Source organism: Schistocerca americana, chromosome X, assembly GCF_021461395.2.
Source record: "Schistocerca americana isolate TAMUIC-IGC-003095 chromosome X, iqSchAmer2.1, whole genome shotgun sequence".
NCBI classification, from domain to species: Eukaryota; Metazoa; Arthropoda; class Insecta; order Orthoptera; family Acrididae; genus Schistocerca; species Schistocerca americana.
In genome coordinates, this window is record NC_060130.1 from 419,007,670 (window position 1) to 419,033,625 (window position 25,956).

Below are 25,956 nucleotides of genomic sequence, written 5' to 3' on the forward strand. Positions count from 1 at the left end.
TAGCGAAACTGATGTCATATCCGGAGGACGTAACACGTTAGCATGAAGTTTCTTAGAAAAGAGGGAAGTAAATCGAGATTTCTGGTTTTTACTGATTCGCATCTACTGGCGAGATATTTTGTTACAAGCGAACAACTACGCCTTTGGCGGACTGATGTAACTGTAAGAGGACTGATTGCCAAGATTTTTGACAGGAATAACGGGCAATCAGTTCTATACTGACTAGAAACATGGACTTCGCCTCTGAACTTAGCACTGAGCGCATCGGTACACCAAAGACTTCACTCTCAACTGGAGGGGCAGACTCCATTAGCAGAGAGGAGTTCAGTGTTGGAGTCCTCGACAGTGCGGTTCTAACAACATACTTGATGGCAACCAGACATGGCGCCATCGATCTACTCATATTGCACTACTGATAATGGTGAGCATAGGTTGCAGCTTCGACATGTTACGACCATCGCGAACTAGAAGTTCAGATTTTTGTTCAGATCCACTTCTCCACTTTTGTCAGAGCGTTCTCAGTTGCATCAAATTACTTGTTTCTCCAATCAAACAATCACTGTAATTGATGCATAAGCGGGTTCAGGAAAATGTCATTAAGTCAGGTATATGATTATGAACTAATTCCAACCACCACCGTGTATCTTTGGCAACCGGCAGTTCATGAATCGACATCTCATAGGTAATATTCTGCGTCTTTGATTCTCGTGATTTCACCACTTATTTTGATACTTATTTATTGTAGTGACTATTTGTAATAAAGTAAATAATTCACTTAAATCTGCGTAGTAGATATTATCTCCTCGATCATATTTAACGTTTTATCAATGATAAAATGCATATTACCCACTTTAAGATTCACTGCTACGGCATCGATATTTCATAACGTTAATCATTCCATTCCGTACAGTTATTCCCGAATTTGTCTTTTGAGTTTCTGTGCATCACGATCAGTTCTGATTCAGTTAACTTTACTCGCATACACGCGGGGTTGTGCAATATGACTCGCAACAATATAAAAACAAGAAATCAGGGAGGGACTCGTAGTGCTCTCATGAATTTGTGATATATGCTGCAAATTTGCTGTCCACCTAAAGTATCAGGCAAAATTACTATCTAAAACCGGGTCGCCTTCAGAGGCCTAAATTTCTGAATACCAAGCATCTTTTGTGAAAAATTGGAAATCTAGATAGAAATAAAAATTTGCTTCGAGTTTATAATAAACCCTCTGAATGCGAAAAATATTAGTGACTATTTTGTTACCTTTTACCTCTTTGTTCTTCGTCAATAATTAGTATATCGCACAAGTATCAAGTTGGAAAGCACTTCTAGGTCCTCATAATATTTCATGTATACCCGACTCATGGAACACACCATTTCGAAGGTAGTACTGGCATTCTGTTCCTCACGTGCCACCATGGGAGTATCGTATCGGATGTATATGATTTGCGTTAACAGCACTGGAATATAGACGCTTGGGTAATGCTTCTGAGAATCTGATTACACGATAGCATACACTGCCAGGAGGTTACACTCACGCAGGAAACAACATGAGGCGATGCATGTCGCTTAGTTCGTAATGTTATGATCAAATGCCCCATAGACGCGATGTCACAAAAGACGGAACATACGCCAGGAAATCGACAGTATCATTTTCAAAGAAACCTTTCCAGCATTCGTAAGGAACACCTCGCTGTACTTATCTTCAATGCGTAGAGGAGCTCTCAGCCCCCACTGAAAATCTCTTAGTGAAGGAACAATTCACGAATGTGGCTCAGGTAATCTCAAAAATCTCTGTAAAAGAATTCATATGATATTGTTGACTTCATGTTAATGTTAGAAAATGTTAGAAATTAGCTTGAATCTAAAGCTTTTTCGTGGAATTTTTTCCTCTGATGCAGCACAAAATGAGGAATAAAATGAGACTGCTTCATGTGAAAGTGTCCCCACACGTGCTTCTGACGTTAAAAGAAAATTCACAAATATGCCAGCCGATCATTGTATTGTTTCAGAGATGTAAGCATTAGCAATTAATGTGATACCATATAACTTTTCATAATTTATGTTGTATATCGTATATATATATATAAGTTTTTAGATACTTTTTCCTCCGTTGTGATAAAGTTTTTGACGTGGGAAACGTATTATATCCGCTCTACGAGCTGTTATTCGAGACGACGTAGAGACGCTGTACGCAGAAACAATCCGAACCCGGACGCAGTTCCAGGCCGGCGCCGCTGACATCCGACCGCAGAGGGACCATTGATAACAATTACTGTGACTTATACTAGCAACTAAATCAGCTTGTATGTCCCTGGGAGGCCATAGTGCACTGTACTTCCCCTGTCCGTAAGTCAATACTTCCCACGTTTATCTTGAGGAGAACAGCAGGTAGAGCTACCACGTGGAACACAGGCTGTCTTTTCGAACAAGAATTGACTCCTTTATATCATACTGATGATACGAATTAAATTGAAATATGACTACGGTGATATTTATGAGAGGTTAAATCCAAGTTACTTGACAAGTAATAATAATCAAGTGAAATTACGTTGAGGTTACAGTTTAATTTCTTACCTCGAAGAAACCGCGTGAGAATTATCCAAGTTAAAATGAATCTTTTGCTGAGTCATTCACCACATTTTATTTCTATGGCCTTCCCATGAAAACCCGCTGATCGGTATGAATTATAATTACACGAATTATGTTTACATTATATCTTTAATGTAAATTCATAAAATGATGACGTAGAGAAACATATTACCGAAAATAACAGACCGCAACTTGAAGACGATGCGAGACCAGATTTACTGACCATCAAATGCTATAGATTTCAATGAATTTTTTATAAAGTAGATGGTAAGCTGGTAAGCTCCATGCAAGAAATATCTGATCATGGTTTTGCTGATACATAAGGGCTGCCGCAACAGCAAAATTTTTGAAGTGCGTTGAAGATATCCGGGTGCATCGGACAGTTTCGGGGAAAAACTACTGCGGTGTCCTTTCAAAGCTCCATACATGAGCTCGTCTTATATAGTTTAAGAGAAGTAGGGACAACCTAATAGCATTTGGTTGTATGATTGGAAACTGCTCTGCTTAATGACGAGTCTAGTGTGTGAAACATTGCACCCTCTCGTACAGCTGCTGAAATGCATGGGGCAAAAAATATTTTGTTCTCTAGATAGTGAGTGTACGTAGCGCAATGTGCTGATGTTTCGGAAATACGTAAAGACCTAAAACTCAGCAACTTCCACTACCGAGGTGGAAAAAATTACGTAAAGCACGCAAATATGTTTAGCTGCGCAGTTCATTAATTTCTCTTTCCTTTCGAACATCTTGTAACACTATTATCGATATTACCTGTAACAGTCTGGTCTATCTAATTTTACTTTATGTGACTTCTGATTAACAATGGTCTTTCTATGTAAATGTGTTATTCATTGATTATTATCATTTATGTGATTGTAATTAATCTATGGATGTAATTTCAAAAGTAATATACTGTAAGAAAATGCAAATGCTAAAACTTTACCTTTAACAAGGTTCATGCATGGGGAAAGTAGGATTTTAATAATGTAAAACTTCGAGGGAAGTCCCTCTGCAACGAAATGGCTAAGCAGCAATAGAAAAGGTGGATCTGGCGGTCGAAGTGCAAGGCTCCTATGTAGCAAGATTTATTCGGTGGCTAACGGGCAAAGTGTTCGCAACTTGTGGACTGGACAAGGCAAGAATAACAGCAAGATTACATAACATAGTCTCGGATATGGAAGAAATTAGGCATTATTCTTGGCGTACGTCGGTTACCTCTGTCCAACGAAAATAAGATGCTATGATGAGAATTTTTAGAGCTTTTTACAAAGCAAGAAGTGTGGCTACTTTTGCCACTTTTTTATGAATATCCACAGGAGATCGACACTACTACCATCTTCATCCCAAATTACAGGCTGCTTACTGTATTACAGCATGGACTAGTTATGCAATTCCTTTTTCAATAACACGTTGGTGTTCTGTAAACGTTATGCTGAGTACCCGCATTTTACCTGTAGTCATTTACTTAGACAGGTTCCTATCCCAAGAGCTGAGCTTAAAAGTAATTTCAGTAAACTTCCGCTGCAGTTTTGAAGTACTACACGTATTTTTCATAAAAGGATAGTTAAATTTTCACGAAAGTACAACTGCCAAGAGAAGATTTAAAGTATCCACCTTAACGAATGTTCTAATTGAAAGCTCAGTACAGTATTACAGTTACTTGCAAAAATTGTGATTATTCATTACAGTTACTGACATGAGTAGTAGACTCTGAAGGGCCAGCATAAGAATTAATTATTTGGAATAACAGTGTTTATAATTTCATATGTATACAGTTAAAAAAAATTCATATTGTGTTGTGGGTAAAATATTCACCCTTGATCTAAAACAACTGTTAAATCAGTTTCTGGGATCCCTTGCTAATTGTTGAGACAGATTTAAGTTTCATATTACAACTACAGCGTTAACGAAGTGCACTTGCCAGCTATCTAACATTTGTGTGCTATAATAAGCAGCTGGCTATGACTGTTCAGACTACAAGAGATCGAGGTAGCACATGCTCGATTTGAGCTGAATAGTAGTATAAGGATGTAAATGGTAACAGAGGATACAAACAATAATAGGAAAAGAGAATATTATTAGTTGGCAACCATTTCAGAGAAAATATTTTCCAATAATTAAACTGATAAAAGAAACTCTTCTCCAAGTTAATATTGTTGCACTATTAGTAATTATCTACCATAATAACCGGTAGCTTTCTACTTTAATATACAGAGAGTAGGGGTTATTGAGAGCAACTTGTTGCAGAAACAGTTAATATTTCTCCTGTGTTGTTAATTCCAAACTAGTGTTTGCGTTAGGGCTTGCTATCTTATTTGCGAAAAATAATTTCTGTATCAATTAAAGTCTATTCCAATCGTGCTAGTACTTGGTACAACTTTGCATAATTAGGCTGGCAACCATTCAATGGAAATCCTTAGAGAAACGAATATAGTCCGATACCTTAAGCACTATACGCACGATCACTGCCAAATTAAAATCCTTTAACAAAAGTAACATTATAGTTGTGTTGCTAATTTAGTAGTAACCGGCAGTGTTATAATCCGTTCCTCGAAACTTGATGTTCCAAATGTAGAACGTCATCATTGTGACGGACTTACACTACCATCACAGGGAATAATATACAACTTCGTCGATTGCAACACAGCAGTTCACCGAACGGATACTACTTTTAGTACAGACTAGTGCGTTAAGTGCTTTACGATATCTCTAAAGTGAAAGAACAGTGAATTTGTGTCTGCTAACTGCGACAGACAATGGATAGTAGACTACGCCAAACATCAAAAATTCCTTGTGATTTACAAATTAATACTGACAGAAGTTCTTTACAGTATTTGCGCTTTTTCCTTGTGGAATTACATCTCAAAGAAAATTATCTGGCTTGTAACCACCGCTTAACCCACCTTTAAAAAATCGCGTGATGGCTGGTAGTGGCAGAGCAGATCACTCAGTAATCCATATTACTGCTTAAGCACATCATTGGTTTGTCAGTACTCGATATAGATGGGGACGATTACGTCGTATTTCATCAGCTGCAATGCTTACTTGGCTGGCGCTGCAGCAGGGGGAAATCTTCAGCTTGAACAGTGTTGTGGGCAACACACTACGTGCCTCCTCAGATGCTGTATAGCCAGAGGGATTCCCTGTGTGTTTTAAGAACCTGTGCGGGCAAGGTAGATCTGTTCAGATGGAAGGATTGAGAGAGTCGCAGAGGGTAGGGGGGGGGGGGGAGGGGGGGAGGGGAGGGAGGGAGAGAGGGAGAGAGAGAGAGAGAGAGAGAGAGAGAGAGAGAGAGAGAGAGTGGTAGCAACTTGTCTCTGAGATTATAGCATAGAAGATGAATTACTACAAATATATTGCTTGATAAATAAAGACCGACGCATCCAGAAAATATGAACGGATATCAAAGTAATTTCGTACATGTACACACCATGGGCGAATACGTAAACTGTGAAAGTTCCAAGTCTGTGTGACAGTAACAACGACCACCGGTGTACATTAATATTGTTCATGATTTGTGTTGTTACCAGAACTGGTAGGATGTATAAGGGGAGTGAACAGCTTCAGATGTTGAATTATCACTGTGAATGACACGGTGATACAGCACTTTCGTACGAAATTGCGTTATCAGGGTTTGACAGAGATTGAGAGGGGCCTCGTTTTTGTCTGCATTTGGCTAGACGGTCAAATCGTCCAATATCTAGATTCGTGGAACATTTTGATGTGACAGTAGCTGGATATTGGACTGCGTGGGAACATGATGGAGGGTAGGCGTACTCATCGTCTGGGTAACTGTCGACCCCATACGTCCACTAAAGAGAAGTTCACCTTATGGTGCACTAACCACACAGTAACCCCTTCACATCTGTACCTGCCATCCGAGAACCACTAATCGACTGCTGCAACGTTCAGTGTCATTCGCTCCATTGGTCGGAGACTAGCAGCAGCTACATTAGGGAATTAGCAGCCAATTTGTAGGCTGCCGTTAATGCCCCAAAACAAATGGCAGCGCTTGTAGTGAAACAATGACCGAATCGAGAAACAGGGACTGCTGATGAATACCGTCTCATTACGTTCAGCGACGAAGCACGAGTTTTCACTACCCTGGATAATTATCGTCGGCGTGGATGGTGGCGATCCGGAGAAAGGTCCCATTCTTCCATCAGTGTTACTTCTCGCCTCTTGGTATGGCGAGCCATCGGGTTTGACTTCAGTCCTTGTCTGTGGTGAGTGAAGGATCTGTGATGGCACAACAATATGTCACAGTAATACTACGTCCTTATGTGTTAGCTCTCAAGCGACAGTTCGGTGGTGCCATTTTTCAACAGGAGAATACTCGTTTATCCGTGGAACGTGCCTCAATGAACTGTCTGCGTCGTGGTGAGGTGTTACTGTGGGCAGCAGGATCCCGATGTCTGTTACAGACAGCAAACGTATATCACCAGCTCGGACATCGACTCCGTTACAGTGCCATCATCAGGTGTATCAAGGACCAATTACAATACTTGTGGGTCATTTTGTCCCAAGAGAAGCCCATCCTCTACCAAATCAGTGCACGCCAGATGGGGTACAACGTCAGTCTGAGAAGTGGACACATACTGAAAACATTTTTGTAAATTTGATTTTTCGACCACTGAATTAATACAATTTGGTGTCGTCCGCAGAACGATGTCGCATGCAAAGGTTGGTACCTCATGACGGCCGGAAAGTTATTTAGGCCCCAGTGCAGTGTCACTCTGTCTCGGCTTTACCATAATTCAAAATGTTTCCAGTGTGGTCTGTAAGGTCGCAATGTTTAGAGCGCTGCAATTCACAGCGCTAGTGTAACGCGAGGCTACTTTATAGCTCTCAGCAAGTTGTCAAGTCCAGGTTAATATGGTCGGCACCTATTCAGCCACGTTTTTACTATTTGGAGATTACTTTTCGTGTTTCCACAGATAGAAGGACAAACATGATGTTAAGGCACGGGTGGCTCAAAAGACAATAAAGTTGCAGTCAGACACAATTGCATATGGTTCCCTGATAAATAAAGATACGCGTGAAACGATCTGTACCCCACAGCTGCCGAAGCCTACTTTGGTCTTGTCTGCATATTACAGACACGAAATACCAGTACTTGACGTGCACAGTTTTCCAGCAACTAGCAGTGACGTTACAAAATGTGTTTCATTTCATATAAAATGCTCCAGAAAGAGTTTAAATATTTTTATACTTGTTTGCATTGTTCAACCTGTGCATAAAAGATACTGTGTTACAAATCAGTGGTTCGGCACTCAAGCTATTGTTTCTGACTCGTGTTATACGTGCAATGAACTATTTGAAGCAGGTTTAACAAGGGCTAAATGTTTTGAAGCGCGCGTTACTGTTAAAGACACTGTGCAATCATTGATTTCTTCATTTTTTTTGCAAGGTCTGTCCTCCATGCAATACGTGAGCGAGTTTCTCAGGGACGATGGAAAGACAATGGGATGATGTAACTCGTATCTGAAATTTAGTGAGCATCAAGCTCAGTCATTCTTAAAAATCCATCAGGAGATTTACATCTATGTACTGGTTTGTAAACCATAGTAAATACACAAAATGTCACTGATTCACTTCATCTTCCACAAACGGAGGAATTTATAGATATATTGAGACAGGGCAGATTCTTTTCCAAAATCGATTTACGTGAGGCATATTTAGAGTTGCAACGGGACGAGATGTCCAAGCAATATACTGTGATGAACACTCACCTGGGACTGCTCCAATTTCAAAGAATACCGTTCGGAAGTACTTCAGCTCCTGCTATATTGTAGTAGTTCCTGAAACAGTTAACGACCAAAGTCCCTATATGTGCGAACTGTCTGGAAATATTGTGGTCACGAGTCGTATGCTTGCTGAACACTTGGTGAATTTAGAATATTTGTTTCAAGTTCTTTCTGCGGCTGGCTTAAAGCGTAAAAAGTAAAAGTGCTTCTTCTTCGATGAAGAACTTGAATATCTAGGACATGTTATAAATGCACAGGGTATTCTTCTCGTTAATTCGCACTTCTCTCCGGTTAAAGTCCGCAGCTCGTGGTCATGCGGTAGTGTTCTCGCTTCCCACGCCCGGGTTCCCGGGTTAGATTCCCGGCGGGGTCAGGGATTTTCTCTGCCTCGTGATGACTGGGTGTTGTGTGATGTCCTCAGGTTAGTTAGGTTTAAGTAGTTCTAAGTTCTAGGGGACTGATGACCATAGATGTTAAGTCCCATAGTGCTCAGAACCATTTGAACCATTTGAATCTCCGGTTAAAGCTCTGCCGGCGCCATGTAACATTAAGGAGCTCCAAGCCGTCATGAGGAAGCTTCCATATTACATTAAGTTTATCAAACGCCGTGCGGATTGCTGCTCCGCTGATATTACGAAGTTCCACCATATTCGTATGGTCAAAAGTTCTATCTGATTGCACTTCATCGGCTTTTAAAGGATTTGTTCAATCATTCCAAGCCTGACTCACCACGAACAATGAGAAAATCACAACATTGTGCTCTGTTATTATTTAATTATCAGTATTAGTTGTTGTGCATGCCCACTGCACTACATTCAAACACTGAATTGTTGTCTCGGTTAACGGTGGGTACCAACACAGCGATTGATTCGCCTGAGGAATCATGTTACCAAATTGATACTCAGAACTTTGAAATTCTTCAAAATTTTTCTGTCGGCATTCGGCGTAACGCTGGAGCAACTCCTTCCGACCAAGCTCTTCAGTCATTTTTGCAATGCATGTTCCTTGTGTGGCCACATAGGTTGAAAGAAATTCATCTCCAGTGGAGCGTCGCCACTCATTACATCGCAAACCACCATCCACGTATTTAGGTGTTCTGCTGTTGCATACAGAGAACTATGATGGTAGGGTTATGATTGCTCATTCCCCCCGCCAGGGAGATCTATCTTTTTGCATAAAAGTCAATGGGGCGTAGTTTTCTCAAAGCAACTCGCCCGACGTCATTGTGTGGACGCCCAGATGCCTCTTATTATAATCTGAAGCGCAAAGAAACTGGTATAGGCATGGGTATTCAAGTACAGAGATATGTAAACAGGCAGAATACGGCGCTGCTGTCGGCGACGGCTATATAAGACAACAAGGGCCTGGCGTAGTTCTTAGATCGGTTACTGCCGCTAGAATGGCAGGTTACCAAGATTTAAGCGACTTTGAACGTGGTGTTATAGTCGCCGCACGAGCGCTGAGACACAACATCTCTGAGGTAGCGATGAATTGGGGGATTTTCCCCAAGGACTATTTCACGAGTGTATCGTGAATATCGGGAATCCCATAAAACTTCAAATCTCCGACATTGCTGCCGCCGGATAAAGATCCTGCAAGGACAGGACCAACGACGACTGAAGAGAATCTTTCAGCGTGTAACCCTTCCTCAAATTTCTGCAGATTTCGATGCTGGGCCACTAACAAGAGTCAGCGTGCGCACCATTCAAGGAACCATAATCGACATGGGCTTTCGTAGCCGAAGGCCCCCTCGTGTACCCTTGATGACTGCGCGACACAAAGCTTTACGCCTCGCCTGCATCCATCAGCATCGACATTGGACTGTTACTGAGTGGAACCATGTTCTCTGGTCGGACCAGTCTCGTGTTAAATTGTACCGTGTGGATGGACGTCTATGGGTATCAAGACAACTTCATGAATACACAGACTCTGCATGTCGGCAGGGGACTGTTTAAGTTGGTGGACGCTCTGTAATAGTGTGGGGCGTGTGCAGTTGAAGTGATGTGGGACGCCTGATACGCCTAGATACGACTCTGAGAGGTGACATGTACGTAATCATGCTGTCTGATCACCTGCATCCATTCATGTCCATTGTCCATTCCGATGGACTTGGGCAATTCCAGGAGGAGAATGCGACACACCACATGTGCAGAATTGCTACAGAGTCATTCCAGGAACACTCTTCTGAGTTTAATCACTTCCTCTGGCCACCAAGCTCCCCAGACATGAAGATTATTGAGCGTATCTCGGATGCCTTGCAACGTGCTGTTTAGAAGAGATCTCCACCCCATGGTACTCCTATGGATTTAGGGTCAGCCCTGCAAGATTCATGGTGTCATTTCCCTCCAGCACTACTTCTGACATTAGTGGAGTCCATTATTAAAATAAAGTACATCAAAGTATCCTCAGCTTTTGCTTTATCAGTAGCCATGCCACTGAAGCTGATGTAACCTAACATAGTAGATGATTACTAAACAATCTAATTGATGTTCAGGAGAGACTGTATTTAGAGACAGTTCATAAGTTCTGGCCTGCAGCAGATAAACCATTTAAGTATCAGTCTGAATAATTCGCGGCGCTATCCATTTAGTGCCCGACGAGTGGAATTGGCTTTAACTGGATACTGTAGATAAGAAATGAGTGCTGCCCTGTGACTGTAGACAACTGTAACTGTCACTTTGAAGACTCCATATATTCGTAATGTCATTCCAGGAACACTCTTCTTTGCTACCGTGACCGGAGCTGGCCATTGACTGCTCATTACAAATTCTATAGTAAAATTCTGCTGAAGTGGTCAAGCTCCTGTTTGATTGTATCCTGTAACGCAGAAGACATGTTGCGTGATTTGCAAAATTTAGGCACTACATTCAGATACAATGTAATGCGTGCCGTTGAAATCTTTAAAGATAATTGTTACCCGGGAAAATGATGTTGTCATATTTTGCTACATATTAGGCAAATTTTCTATCAGAACACCAATATGTATCTGATCCGCTCCTTCATGAATGATGAAGCCAGGTGGATTGAAGACACCAAGACCCAGCAGATGTTTTTCTGTTTGAAAATTAAGAACCATAAATCTGGTCTATTCGGAAAATTCCTTACGTGCAACGTCTATAACAAACCGAGTTCTGACGTGTATCTTAATGCTCGCTGCAATTAAATAGTAAACTCTGATATTTATGTAATTTCGACAATCCCAATTTCTTGTACGCGTGTACATTAATTATAGAAAGTAATCGGTCTCGGTCTGTCTGAAGTTTTGATGGCACTTTGTCAACTTCAACGTTTAAAGACAAAATATTGCCATTCACTGAAAAGATCGGATTTACATTTCGCTTTGACCGTGAACGTTTATTGAGTTGTGGATATTTGAATATCATTGTAAATCAATTTAGTGTGTCTGAGTGTCATATTTCGTTGCCTGGTTTGCTTAGTGTTACTCACGTCTGATATATGTTCTGACTTTTTCAATAATTGCACTCTGCAGTCGACAGAAACATTTTTCTCACCTGGGGTTAACTCAACAGGGCGCCTAAGATTTTAATTTAGCATCAATTCATCTGCTTACGGATTTCAATTTCCGTTGTACCCTTTGCACGCCCCGTGGCTTACGCGTACGGTCGCTGTGATCTTACGGCGATATCGGCTTCCTGAATAGCGTAAACGCGGTGTCTTATTTTTCCTGGAGTGCGTCAACTGGTATTTGCGTCTGTTCATATGAAAAATTAATGGCAGACAGTCTTGCAAAGACGCATTAGTTAACCTAAGGTTGTATCTGTTTAGTTTATTGTGTGGTGAGTGAATAAAAAGCATATCTCGAATGAGAGAATTTACATATGGCTTTACGCACTTTTCGTTTTTGCATTGAAATTTGCACTCTCTGATTAAGTCCTGTGGCTGTGCTATCCACTGTTTATAACCTTTATTTGGTTTCTTGAAACATCGAAAAAGTAAAAAGAAACCTCGAAAAAGTAAATGCTTTGAAATAAGATTCTCACTTTATTTTAATATCTGAATAGGTTGTATTTACTGTGTCACCACGAACCTACTATGCTGTCATAGTAGGAGGAGAGGTGATACTCCTACGTGGCGCGTCCCAGGTGGCGGATAGGGAAGTCCTCACCGGTTTACTGGCGGACTTGAGTGAAATAAAATAGCTCTCGCGGACCAAACACACCCTCTGCGGTTAACAACCGGAGTTGTAAATCGGAGCTTGCTCCAATTAAGGTTGACAACCTTCGACAGTCAAAAATGGAAAGGTCATTTAGGAAAAAAATTCCACCGTCCTGCTCAAAAAGGCAGGAAAAGGCTACATCGGATTCGGTGGGTAGTCAACTAGAAGACAGCAACGAATCGGAGCGTTTGCAACCATCCAAATGCACACTAAAACACAAAGAGAAGATTAAACATGAGCAAATAAATTATATAGCAACACACAACATAAACTCACTACTTCAGACCGGAAAACTCAAGGAGCTCACGGATGAACTAAATAAACAAAAAATTTTAATAACAGGGATCCAAGAAATGAGAAACACCACAGAGGACTCATTTGAATCACAAGGATACAGAATTTATAATGGGAAACCAGAACCGAGGGCAATGAAACAATGTCCCCAGTTTGGAACAGGGTTTTTAGTAAACATAAAAATAATAGATTCAGTAACGGATTTCCAAGCAGTATCACCAAGAATTGCGACTCTAAGCTTTAAAACAATGAATAAAACCTATACAATAATAAATGCTCATGCCCCAACAAATGAAAAAAATTGTCTAACAAAAACAAAGGAAGAGGTAGATAAATTTTGGGACCTTCTAGAACAAATTGTGAACAGAGTAAATAAAAAGAATGTAAAAATCTAATTGGGAGATTTCAATGCTCATTTGGGAAAAGAAAGGAAATATAAAGATATAATCGGAAAATGGAGTCCACATAAATTTACAAACAAAAACGGTCAAAGACTTGTAGAACTCTGCAGAGAACACAACCTTATATCTAAATCAACATACTTTACGAAGAAGACAAGTAAACTTAAAACATGGAAACATCCAGACTGGAGGAAGGGCGAGTGGCAGCTAGACCATGTCTGTATGGACAAAAATTTTCATAAGGAGATCCACAATGTTAAAGTACTGAGAGGAGTAGACACAGGCTCAGACCATTATACGGTTAAAATTAAAATCAAATTCACACCGTTAAAGAAGAGGACCGGAAAAACTAATAAAATAAAACGGAGGTTTGACCCACATCAGCTAATTAAAAATAATAAGTACCATCAAATAACACAAACCATCAAATTAACAGATGATCTAGAGCAACTAGTGCCTAATCTTAAAAAAGAAGCAGAGAATCTAGCTCCCTTGAATCCACGAAGGACACATGCATGGTGGACATCAGAATGTGACAAACTCCATGAAGATAGACACCAAGCATGGTTAAAGTTTCCAACACATAAAACTGAAGAAAATGCCATCAACCTAAAAAATGAAAGAAAAAAATTCACTCAAAATATTAGAAGAACCAAAAGAGGAATTCATAAAGATATTATAAAGTCTATAGAAGGTAATTATCATAAAACCAACTCCAGGAACTACTACAAAATCTTTGGGAAACAACTACAACAATGTGAGGCCCCTACAGTAATACTGAAAGATGAAGATGGAAGAATGACACACAGTAACAAGGAAAATGCAGAAATCATGGCTAAAGCATTTTACAAACTTCTGAATTGCGAGGAACCCAAAGAACCCTTACAAATCAACATAAATACCCCAATAAACACCAAACCTAACAAACTAGACCCTCCAACTTTCCAAGAAGTAGAAGAAATTCTTAAAGAACAAAAAAAATTATAAGGCATGTGGAGAAGGTCAGGTTTTTGTTGAAATGTGGAAATATGCAAGTGACACAGTCAAGTCCTCCTTACTCATGGCTCTAACAAAAATTTGGGTAACAGAACAATTTCCCGAACATTGGACCACAGCTATCATCCACCCACTACACAAAAAGGGAAATAAGAGCAACCCAGACAACTACAGAGGCAATTCTCTCCTAGATTGCACATATAAAATTCTATCCAAGATCCTATATGAAAGAATCAAGGAGCAATTAGAACAGGAGTTAGGGGAATGTCAGGGAGGTTTCAGACCATGGAGAAGCTGTGCAGAGCAGATAATTAGTTTAAAATTGATTATGGCATACTACAAGAAACGGAACAAACCTCTGGCAATAACATTTGTAGATTTTAAGAAGGCATATGACTGTCTCCACAGACCTTCAGTATTAAATATTTTAAGAAAACTAGGACTCCATCCAAAACTAATTAAAATAATACAACTCACTCTAACCCACACCAAATCAAAAGTTTAGAGGAGAAATTTCGGAACCATTCCTCATAAATACAGGCTTAAGACAAGGTGACTACCTATCACCATTACTTTTCAACTGTGCACTGGAATACATAATGAGAGATTGGTACAAGGACAATGCAAAGAGGATAAGAATTGGAAGTGCAATAGATGATATTAGCTTAAACTGCTTGGGATTCGCTGATGATCTTGCTCTCCTAGCCAACACCGTTCAAGAAGCCAGGCAACAAGTGAAATCACTACAAGAAATAGCAGAGAAAGTATACCTTAGAATATCATTTGAAAAAACGGAGATTATGCTAACTGATCCACCACTTGCAAACAAAATTACAATAGGAGAACAGGAAATCAAAACTGTTGATAAATTTAAATATTTAGGCGAAATAATAACATACAATCTAAATGAGAAGCCATCATGGCAAAATAGAATAAAAAAACTGAACTATGCAAATTACATTACCAAAACTACATATAACAAAAAACTATCTATAGATGCAAAATTAAAACACTATAAAACAGTTACACAACCAGAAATAACATATGCAGCTGAAACTATCTTCAAAACAAATAATACAGCAGAAATTGACAAAATACTAAAAATAGAAAGAAGAAGAATTGGGACATGTATAAATAAACAGTATAAAATAAATGGACATTGGAGAATAGTATCAAATGAAACAGTATATAAGAAAATAGAACCAGTCATGAGCACAATCAGGAAGAAACACATCTCATTCTTTGGACATCTGATGAGAACTCTGGAAAACAGAATCAGTAAAAAAATAATACAAAAATTGTGGAATAGCAAGAGTGACATTAAATGGATCACAGAAATTAAGGAAGATATAAAAGAACTTCAAATTACAGTAGATGACCTAAAAAACAAGACAGAGAAAACTAGAATACTGCAAGACCCGCAAACCAGACTAAAAATGAAAATCAATAAAAGGAGTACTGGAAGAGTTGTCTCAGATGAAGAAAGAAAGAGAATATCTGAAAGAATGAAGAAATATTGGGCGGACAGAAGAGCAAAACACCTTTCATATAAGAATAGCCTCTAATAATTATATTACCTAAATATATTAAGTTATTGTCGAACCAAATTGTATCCTTGTGTAACAACTTGTTTAGAACTTTGTATTTTTGACTACAGTGGTCCAATGAAGGCCATAAAATAAATAATAATAATTTACTGTGTCAAAGTCTGCACATAATTTTTTGACTAGTTTAAATGCATCAAGAACAGAATTTATAATAATAAAAGCCTTGCACTCATCACCACATGATACTTCACGTATGATGTTATATTGATCCATTTGGATTACATAATTCGGCAAGGCTTCAAGTTTCTAGTCGAACAATGGAAAAGGTGGCGATAGCATCTTAACACTAGAACAGTAAAAAGAGAGTTGGGAGGGGAGGGGCGGGGGGAATTGTTACAGTGTTACTAAATCATCGCAAACTTTACTACTCCATATTTTATTCAACGAAAGTCATAATTTATAGTTTATGTAATAGTCAGCTACAATTATATGGTCTGTAATGATGTGTCACATACAAAATAAGTAGAGAACCGTGAGTTATTACCAACTGCAGTCGAAAATTTTACAAGGTTTTAGTAATCTGTGGTTAAAAGGTTCTTGCTATGTTCCTTCTCAGCCTATAGTTTGGCCAGTTGCAGTGCTAGCAGTTCTTGATTTTCAGCACGCTTTTGTAAATGCAGTATCATTGCCTGAAGCAGCTCCGGTCGACGCATGTCAGAAAAATACAACTCAAAACAACGTACAAAATACTCTGACAGCTTTCTGAAAGGAAATGGGATTAGGAGTCCATAAGCAGCTTCAAAGAATCAGAACTCAATCTAAAGGTTACGCAAATTGGAAGTGTCACCACATAAATTTGTACATGTGCGTGCCGATACATTTTGTTACCTAGCTGTGTTGTACTGGCGGAAAACATATTTGATGGGTTCTCTTTGTCGGTAAACTTATGTTGTTGACAGGACTCTTTCTCGTTTTAGATATCTCTAAAACTGGCAGTTGTCACTCAGATTTGACATTGTCACCGAGTTATAATAGTATTTCTAGGAATCCGTACAGCCTCGTCGCCGGTTTACAATATATTCACCATTAAATCAACATAATGGTAGCAGGAAGTGAATCCCCAGCTACAGCTGTAATAATGTGGCCTACTTGCACACTTAACGCGATCACGCCACAGGGAAACATAACTAAAACGAAATAACACTATCCTTCTGAATCTGCTAACTGTATTCATCTCTGGGTCGCCCTCTATGATTTTTACCCCCCATTCTTCACTCCAGTACTAAATTGGTGATCTGTTGGCGCCCCAGGATTTGTTGTACCAACCGATCCCTTATTCTACACAGGTTGTACCACAAATTTCTTTTTCCCCATTTCTGTTCAGTACTTCCTCATTAGTTACATGATCTACCCATCTAATGTACAGCATTCATCTGTAGCACCACGTCTCAAAAGCTTCTATACTCTTCTTGTCTAAACTGTTTATCGTCCATGTTTCACTTCCATTCGTGGTTACACTCCATACAAATACTTTCAGAAAGGACTTACTGACACTTAAATCAATGCTCTTCTCCAGAAACGCTTTTCTTGCCATTGCCAGTCTACATTTTATATCCTCTCTACTTCGACCATCATCAGTCATTTTGCTTCCCAAACACCAAAACTCATCTTCTACTTTCAGTGTCTCGTTTCCTTATCAAATTCCTCAGCATCATCTGATTTAATTCGGCTACATCCCATTATCCTGGTTTTACTTTCCTTGATGTTCACCTTTCAAGAAACTGTCCACTCCATTCCACTGTTCTAAGACCTGTGTTGCCTCAGACAGAATCACTACGTCATCGGCAAACCTCAAAGTTTTCATTTCTTCTCCCTGGACTTTAATTCCTACTCCAGTTTTTTCTTTTCTTTCCTTTACTGCTTGCTCAATATACAGACTGAATAACATCGGGGGTAAGCTACAGCCCTGTCTCACTTCCTTCTCAACCACTGCTTCCCTTTAGTGCAACTCGACTCTTACGACTGCCATCTGGTTTCTGTACAAACTCTAAATAGCTTATCGCTCCCTGTATTTTACCCCTGTCACCTTTATAATTTGAAAGTGATTATTCGAGTTAACGTTGTCAAAAACTTTCTCTAAGTCTACAAATGCTATGACCGTTATTTTCATCTTTTCTTAACCAATCTTCAATGAGAAGTCGTGGGGTCAGTATTACCACGCATATTCCTACATTTCTCAGTAATCCAAACTGATCTTCCCAGTGGTCGGCTTCGACAAGTCTTTCATTCTTCTAGAAGGTATTCGTGTTGGTATTTAGCAGCCGTGACTTACTATTTCAGTGCTTTGTCAATTGCTTCACGCAATTTCATATCTCCTTTCTCATGTTCATCTACGTTCTTTTCTATTTCCATAATATTGCCCTCAATCTCCCTTGTATAGACCCCCTACCTACTCCTTCCTCCTTTCTGCTTTTTCTTCTTTGCTTAGGACTGGTTTACCATCTGAGCTCTTGATATTCATAAAGGTGGTTCTCTTTTCCTCAAATGCCTCTCTAATTATCCTGTAGCCAGTATCTATCGTAACCCTATTGATAAATGCTTCTACTTCCTTATGTTTGTCCTCTACTCATTCCTCCTTAGCTTTTTTGCACTTACTGTCAACCTCATTTTTAATATTATACATAAATCTTAATTAGGAAACGTTATTATAAAATTTGTTACATATATTGGTTCGGTTAACCTCCATACGTTATCGTGATTCTTTCGCTGTCTCTTTGTTCTAATTATACTCCATTAGTATTCTTGGAGTAACAACGGTTGGTTGTACCAGATGTGACTCGTTATTGTACATAGTTTTGAGATTATCTTGCTTTCCTTTGGAGCAATCATTATGTGTCAGCTTATTCCTCAAATGTGCCGGCGATATTGTATGGTCACAAGCAGTTTTGAGTATCAAGCTGTATGTTTACAATCAGGTTTGTTGATCATTCCGTATGGTTGTAATCAGATAAGTTTATCATGCTAATTGTAACCATTGTAGCCATCCAATATCGTCAGCACATGTGTCAAATAGGCTCTCACATAATGATTGCTCTAAAGAAACGGAAGACAATCTCAAAATTATAACAGGTAACAAGTAATATTTGGCATGACCAACCGCAGTTACTCCAAGAACAATAATGGAGTGTAAAAACAGCGACAGAACCAAGGTAACGTATGGTTGTCAAACCCCTCTGACATATGTAACAGATTTCATAATAAGGTTTTGATTAATATTTACCCATAATACTAATATTATCGCACCCAATTATGTATGTATCATTTACTTACAGATAACCTGACGATGGCTATTTACCGAAATAAGCCTACTGTAACGAATAGAACGATCTGACTTGGCAGCGTTTTTGGAATCGTAAACTCATAACTTGTCATTAATTTAGAGTAAAACTGTTTTAAATGAATGGATTTCAAATTAAAGGTCAGTGTATTGATACTGCAGTGTAGGGAGTTTGAATAAACCACCGCCTCACCGCGAGAAACAAGAAAAGCAGTCCACCAGACGTAGGAGAACATGATTACGCTTGCCGTCCCACGGCGAAAAATGTAATTCTCAGCGTAGGCGTGAACTTGTTAAGGCTGTCCGTCGAAAACATTTTCACCCAGTGACCAGTGACGATGATCTTTCCAGGTTCCCTGTATCTTCAGAAACAAAGACAGGGCTGCAAGCTCCCGAGGCAACGTAGTTATATCGTTCCCCATGAGATGTCCTTGCACAATAAGGGCAATGTGACCCAGCGCATGGTCGTAATACAAAATCCAGTTGTTTGCAATATCTTTCGTGACGTATTTCACCGTAGGCCACAACTGGGCGAGGAATTGAGAGTAAAAGTGGTTATTAACTGCTTATCCTTGAGACACAAATATGTACGTAAATCGCAGCTTTGGAATCACAGAAAATGATGATCATTACTTTAGCCTTAGATTTGTTCATGTAGGAATTTTCCTGGCGAAGAGAATATTTGGTGTGCCATTCACTGCGTTGTACTTTCGATTCGCAGTTGTACTCAAAAATTCATGCTTCGTCCTCTCTCACTACTCTGTCCAAAAAATTACGATCATACCATGAACCCGCGATACTTCAGGTAATCGTTCAGCTCTCAGCGACCATCTTTGTATATTGCGTTCTCATCAGTAATTAATCTCTCAAAACCACATACACATTCTATTTCAGCATACTGCTATCCTCTGCTATTATTGTTCACCCCTGAACGCATAACAGGGGTCTTTTAGACACGGCAACGTTTCATTTTTTCATTGAATTCTCTTAAAATTTATTTGTTTTATTTGAGGTCCTGCCCTGTGTGGTCGTAGGAAACCCAACTGGCCTTGTCCGGTAAAAAATGTTGGTTGTGGCAAGTCCTATTACTTGCTTTCTTTTAGAAGTTTCATAATCCTACACGCAACGTATGACATGGATTTTTTAGACCCCTTAGCGAACCAATCACCTTTCCAATAGTTTAACTATCTTTTACCTAAATGGCGCGTTAAAATAGGTAACTTACTCATAATGTTTATCAGTGTGGCACAGTTATACACTTTTGTGAGAGGTCAGGAGTGCTATAAAAGCTAAACACGAATACTCAATTAATGGCAAGTGTATTTCTCAATGTCAAAATACTTTCAGTTGAGCATATTCTTTTTCATAAACAGAATAAGTACGTATGGTGCCACACCACCTGTAAGAGACAAATGAACGTCACCTTATGTCAGTACAAGGGAACGAAATTTTTAATCAACTGAAAAACTTGAGGAGGAAGCTGTCTCTGATCGTGAAGATAGCTGAGATTAACCGATGATCGCCAGGATAACGAACTGATGTCTTCCAGGACCCCAAATGAAACAAACAGTGAAGAATTGGGTCAGACACACAACAGAATTGCTGACTTAATTACTGGTCGTGGTGGAACTCGATCGAACACACTACTGCTACTAATAAGCGTAATACGAATACCTAATCTACATCTACATGGGTACTTGCAAATCTTATTTAAGTGCCTGGCAGAGGGTTCATCGAACCACCATCACAATGATTCTCTATTATTCCAATCTAGTACAGCGCACGGAAAAAAACCGAACGCCTATATCTATCCGTGCGAGTTCTGATTTCCCTTATTTCATTATGACAATCGTTTCTCCCTATGTAGGTCGCCGTCAAAAAAATATTTTCACATTCGGAGGAGAACACAGCTGATTTGAAATTTCGTGAAGAACCCAACGAAGAACACCTTTGTTTTAATGCTGCCCACACCAAATTCTGTATCATTTCAGTGACTCTTTCTCCCCTGTTTTGCGATAATACAAAATGTGCTGTCCTTCTCAGAAATTTCCCGATGTACTCCGTCAATCCTATCTGGTAAGGGTCCCAACCGCCCAGAAGTATTCTAAAAGAGAACGGACGAGCATAGTGTAGGCAGTCTCTTTAGTAGATCTGTTGTATTTTCTAAGTACCCTGTCAATTTTCTGCATGTTCCTTCCAATTTAAGTTGTTCGTAATTGTAATTTCTAGATATTTAGTTGAGTTTATGGCCTTTAGGTTTGACTGATCCTTTTAAGGCTCATGTGAATGACCTCACACTTTCCTTTATTTACGGCCAATCCCCAATTTTTGAGCCATAGAGATATCTTTTCTAATAGTTTTGCAATTTGTTTAGATCTTCTGATGACTTTACTAGTCGATAAAGGACAGCATCATCTACTAACAACCTAAGACGGCTACCCAGATAGTCTCCTAAATAGTTTATATAGACAAGGAACAGCAAATGGTCTATAATACTACCTTGTGGAACGCCACATATCATATCTGTTTTACTCGATGTCTTTCCGTCAGTTACTACGAACTGTGACCTCTCTGACAGGAAATCGCGAATCCAGTCACGGAACTGAGACGATATTCCATAAGAACCGAATTTCACTACAAGCTGCTTTTGTGGTACAGTGTCAAAAGCCTTCTGGAAATCTAGAAATACGGAATCAATTTGAAATTCCTTGTCAATAGCCCTCAACACTTCACGTGAGTAAAGAGCTAGTTGTGTTTCACTAGAACGATGTTTTCTAAATTCGTGTTGACTGTGTGTTAATAGACCGTTCCCTTCGAGGTAATTCATAATGTTCGAACTCAACCTATGTTCCTACAGCTGCTGCATATCGACGTTAGTTACATGGGCCCGTCATACCTTCCTTGAATACTTAAATGACCTGTGCTATTTTCCAGTCTTTGGGTACTGATCCTTCGTTGAGAGAACGGTTGTATATGGTTGTTAAGTACGGAGCTATTGTATCAGCATACCTTCAACTAGTATACAGTCTGGACCGGAAGACGCTGTTGTTAAGTGATATATGTTGCTTCACTACTCTGAGGATATCTACACCTACTTGCAGCTGCTCTCGATTCGAATTCTAGTACATTTACTTCGTCTTCTCTGGTGAAGGAATTTCGGAAGGCTGCGTTTAGTAACTTAGCTTTGGCAGCGCTGACGTCTATAGTATTTCCATTGCTATCGTGCAGGAAGTCGTTGGTTGTGTCTCCAGTTTTACAGACAAAGTTTCACGTTGGAAACTATACTGAACGGCTAAAGAACCTGGTTTAGTTATGCGTATTCAAATACAGAGATATGTAAACAGATAGAATAGGGAAATGCAGTCGGCAACGCCTATATAAGACAACAAGTGTCTGGCGCAGTTGTTAGGTCGGATGGAACACTCTTCTGTGTTTGATCACTTCCACTGACCACCTTACTCCCCAGACATAAACATTATTAAGTGTGTCTTGAATGTCTTCCAACGTGCTGTTCAGAAGAGATCTACATTTATGGACATCCTTGCAGGATTCATTGTGTCAGTGCCCTCCAACACTACTTCAGACATTCGTCGAGTTCATACCACGTCGTTTTGTGGCACTTCTGCGTGCTCGCGGGGGTCCTGCACGATGTTAGGCAGGTGTACCAGTTTCTTTTCCTCGTAATTGTATTATAAGCATATTGAATTGATGTCCGCGTTAAATTTCGAGCTTCTGTAAAAGATCGCCAATCCTGGAGATTTTGCGTTGTTTTAAATTTGGCATATCTTTTGTTGTTTCTGCAAGGGTGTTCTGACCCGTTTTGCGTACCAAGGAGGATCAGCTCCGTTTTCTGTTTATTTATTTAGTAAAAATCCCTCAATTGCTGCAGATACAATTTCTTTGAGTTCAAGCCACATCTGTTTTACACTTACATAGTTATTTGGAAGGAGTGGAGATTGTTTCACAGGAAGGCGTCAAGTGGTTTATTATCTGCTTTTTTGAATTGGTAAATTTTTCGTTTATTTTTGGAGGATTTGGGAGTTACAATATTCATTCTTGCTCCGTTTTGATTTTTGTTGTTACTTCAGGATTATTTGTTGCTAAGAGGTCAAGTGTGCTTTCACAACCATTTACTATTCTCGTGGGTTCATGAACTAACTGCTCGATATAATTTTTGGAGACTTCATTTAGCACAATTTCGGGTGATGTTTTATGAGCACCTCCGGATTTACATATGTATTTTCACTAACATATCGAGGGTAACTTAGTCACCACCAATTATAATGCCATGAAAATTTCACATAAGAGATATTGTAACAAGCGGCTAGACGCAATCAATACCTTCACTGCGCGATAGCAACTATGAAGTCAATTTTTACAGTGACACAAAAGCAGTTATTAACCACGATTTCCGAAACTCCTTCACCAAAGAATACGAAGTAAATATTCCTGAATTCCAATTAAGAACAACTGCCAAGACGAGAAATGTAGAAGTAGATATCCTCGGTGTAGCAAAGCAGCTTAAATCACTTAATAGCGGCAAGGTCTCCGGTCAAGATTGTATACCAGTCAGGTTCCTTTCAGAGCATACTGATAAAATAGCTCCATATTTAGAAATTTTATACAACCGCCAACTGAAAGAATGATCCACACCTAAAAACTGGAAAATTGCTCAAGTCACACCAATACCCAAGAAGGGAAAGAGGAGTAATCCGCTGAATTACAGGCCCATATCACTAACGTCGATTTGCAGTAGGTTTCGAACATTATCAAATACCCCGAAGTAAACGATTTATTGACACATAGTATACACGGATTCAGGAAATATCGTTCTTGTGAAATACAACCAGCTCTTTATATTCATGAAATAGTGAGTGCTATCAACAGGTGATGTCAAATTGAATCCATATTTTTAGATTTCCAGGCGGCTTTCGACACCGTTGCTCACAAACGTCTTCTAACCAAACTGCGTGCCTGTGGAATATCGACTCAGTTGCGCGACTGGATTCGTGATTTCCTGTCAGAAAGGTCATACTTCGTAGTAATAGACGGAAGGCCATCGAGTAAAACGGGAGTAATATCCGTCGTTCCCCAAGAAAGTGTTACACGCCCTCTATCGTTCCTGATCTATATTAACGTCATAGGAGACAATCTGAGTAGCCCTCTTAGATTGTTTGCGGATGATGCTGTCATTTACCGTCTTGTAAAGTCATCAGATGAGCAAAACGAATTCCAAAATGATATAGATACGAATCTGTATGGCGCGAAAGGCGGCAGTTGAGCTTGAATAAAGAAAAGTGTGTAGTTATCCATATGAGTACTAAAAGAAATCCGCAATATTTCTATTAAGCGATGAGTCACACAAACCTGAAGGCTCTAAATTCAACTAAATAGTGATTACAATAACAATTAGCCTAAACTGGAACGGTCACGTAGATAGTGTTGTGGGTAGAGAAAACCAAAGACTGCGATTCATTGGCAGAGCAGTTAAAAGGTGCAACAGGTCTACTAAAGATACTGCTTACACCACGGTTGTCCGCCCTGTTATGGAGTACTGCCGTGCGGTGTGGGATCCGCATCAGGTGGGACTGATGGATGACATCGAAAAAGTTTGTATTATCGCGAAATAGCGGAGACAGTGCCACAGACGTGATACGTGAATTGGAGTGCCAAACATTAAAACAAAATCACCAGTCTTCCCCTCCGATTGCGAAAACATTCTGTTGGCACCCACTTACATAGGGGGAAATGATCATCACGATAAAATAAGAGAAATAAGGGTTCGCACAGAAAAAATTAAGCGCTCGTTTTCCCTGCGCGCCGTTCGAGAGTGGAACGTTAGAGAGACAGCTTCAAGGTGTTTCATTGAACCCTCCGCCAGACACTTTATTGTGAAAAGCGGAGTATTCTAGTAGATGTTGATGTAGAAGTGCGCCAAGTAGAGGCACGCACGCAAATGCATGCCTTCTTATCGACATGTGTGCGTGATTAATCCCATTCGCAACTGGGTGTTCACACTTGCAGCTGGGCCGCGACGCGTGACAGACTGAAGAAGTGTGAAAAACCACCTTTCAGTTTTCCATGCTGTAAAAATTCTAGAAGGTTTTTCAGACTATGCCACATGTTCTTTGAACTTATTTTGCTATCAAAAGTCTTACATTCCTTTTAAAAAAAGAAACCGTTTGCTTCTTATGAAGAATCATTTACCTTTTCATAATTGTAATGGTCATTGGGAAATGGCGCTATTGGTAAAACACGTGCACTTGATTCACAAATCTTGTAGTTAAAAAATTTGATAGCGAGTAGCTTACCGTTAGCTTCGTTTCAGACAGTACGGTATTGCTAGTGAAATATCGCTTACAGTACAAAAGAGTTTTAGAAATGGTGGTGACGCTGATACCTTCTTTAACAAGTAAATGCGTTTTATGAAATCGGGTCAAAGCCGCGAGCGCAAGCCGATGCAGTTCGCGCGGATTTACCTTGGTGTTACAGAGAGCAGAATGGAAAAAAGGAATATCCGATCCAAGCAGTCCTAATTTCAGACAATTGTCTGATTTTAGTCATCCATGTTCAGAAATGTACGACTTTTCCCCTTGCCGGTGACTGATAACATTGGACAATATCGGCTAGGATTTTACAGTAACAATTACGACACATCACAAAACTCAATCTATTTTTGACCGTACCTTACAATTGGGAGAATGTACATCACGTATGTGAAACTAGAAGAAGAGAGCAAATTAATGTACGATGAGGATTTGCTGTGGATTGACTACAGTAAAAGCTTGTGACATTCTGTTCAACTGGTCTCTAGCTGGAGATGAAAAACAGCAGGTGCCAAAATTAGAATATTTTGTAGATGTTTCTA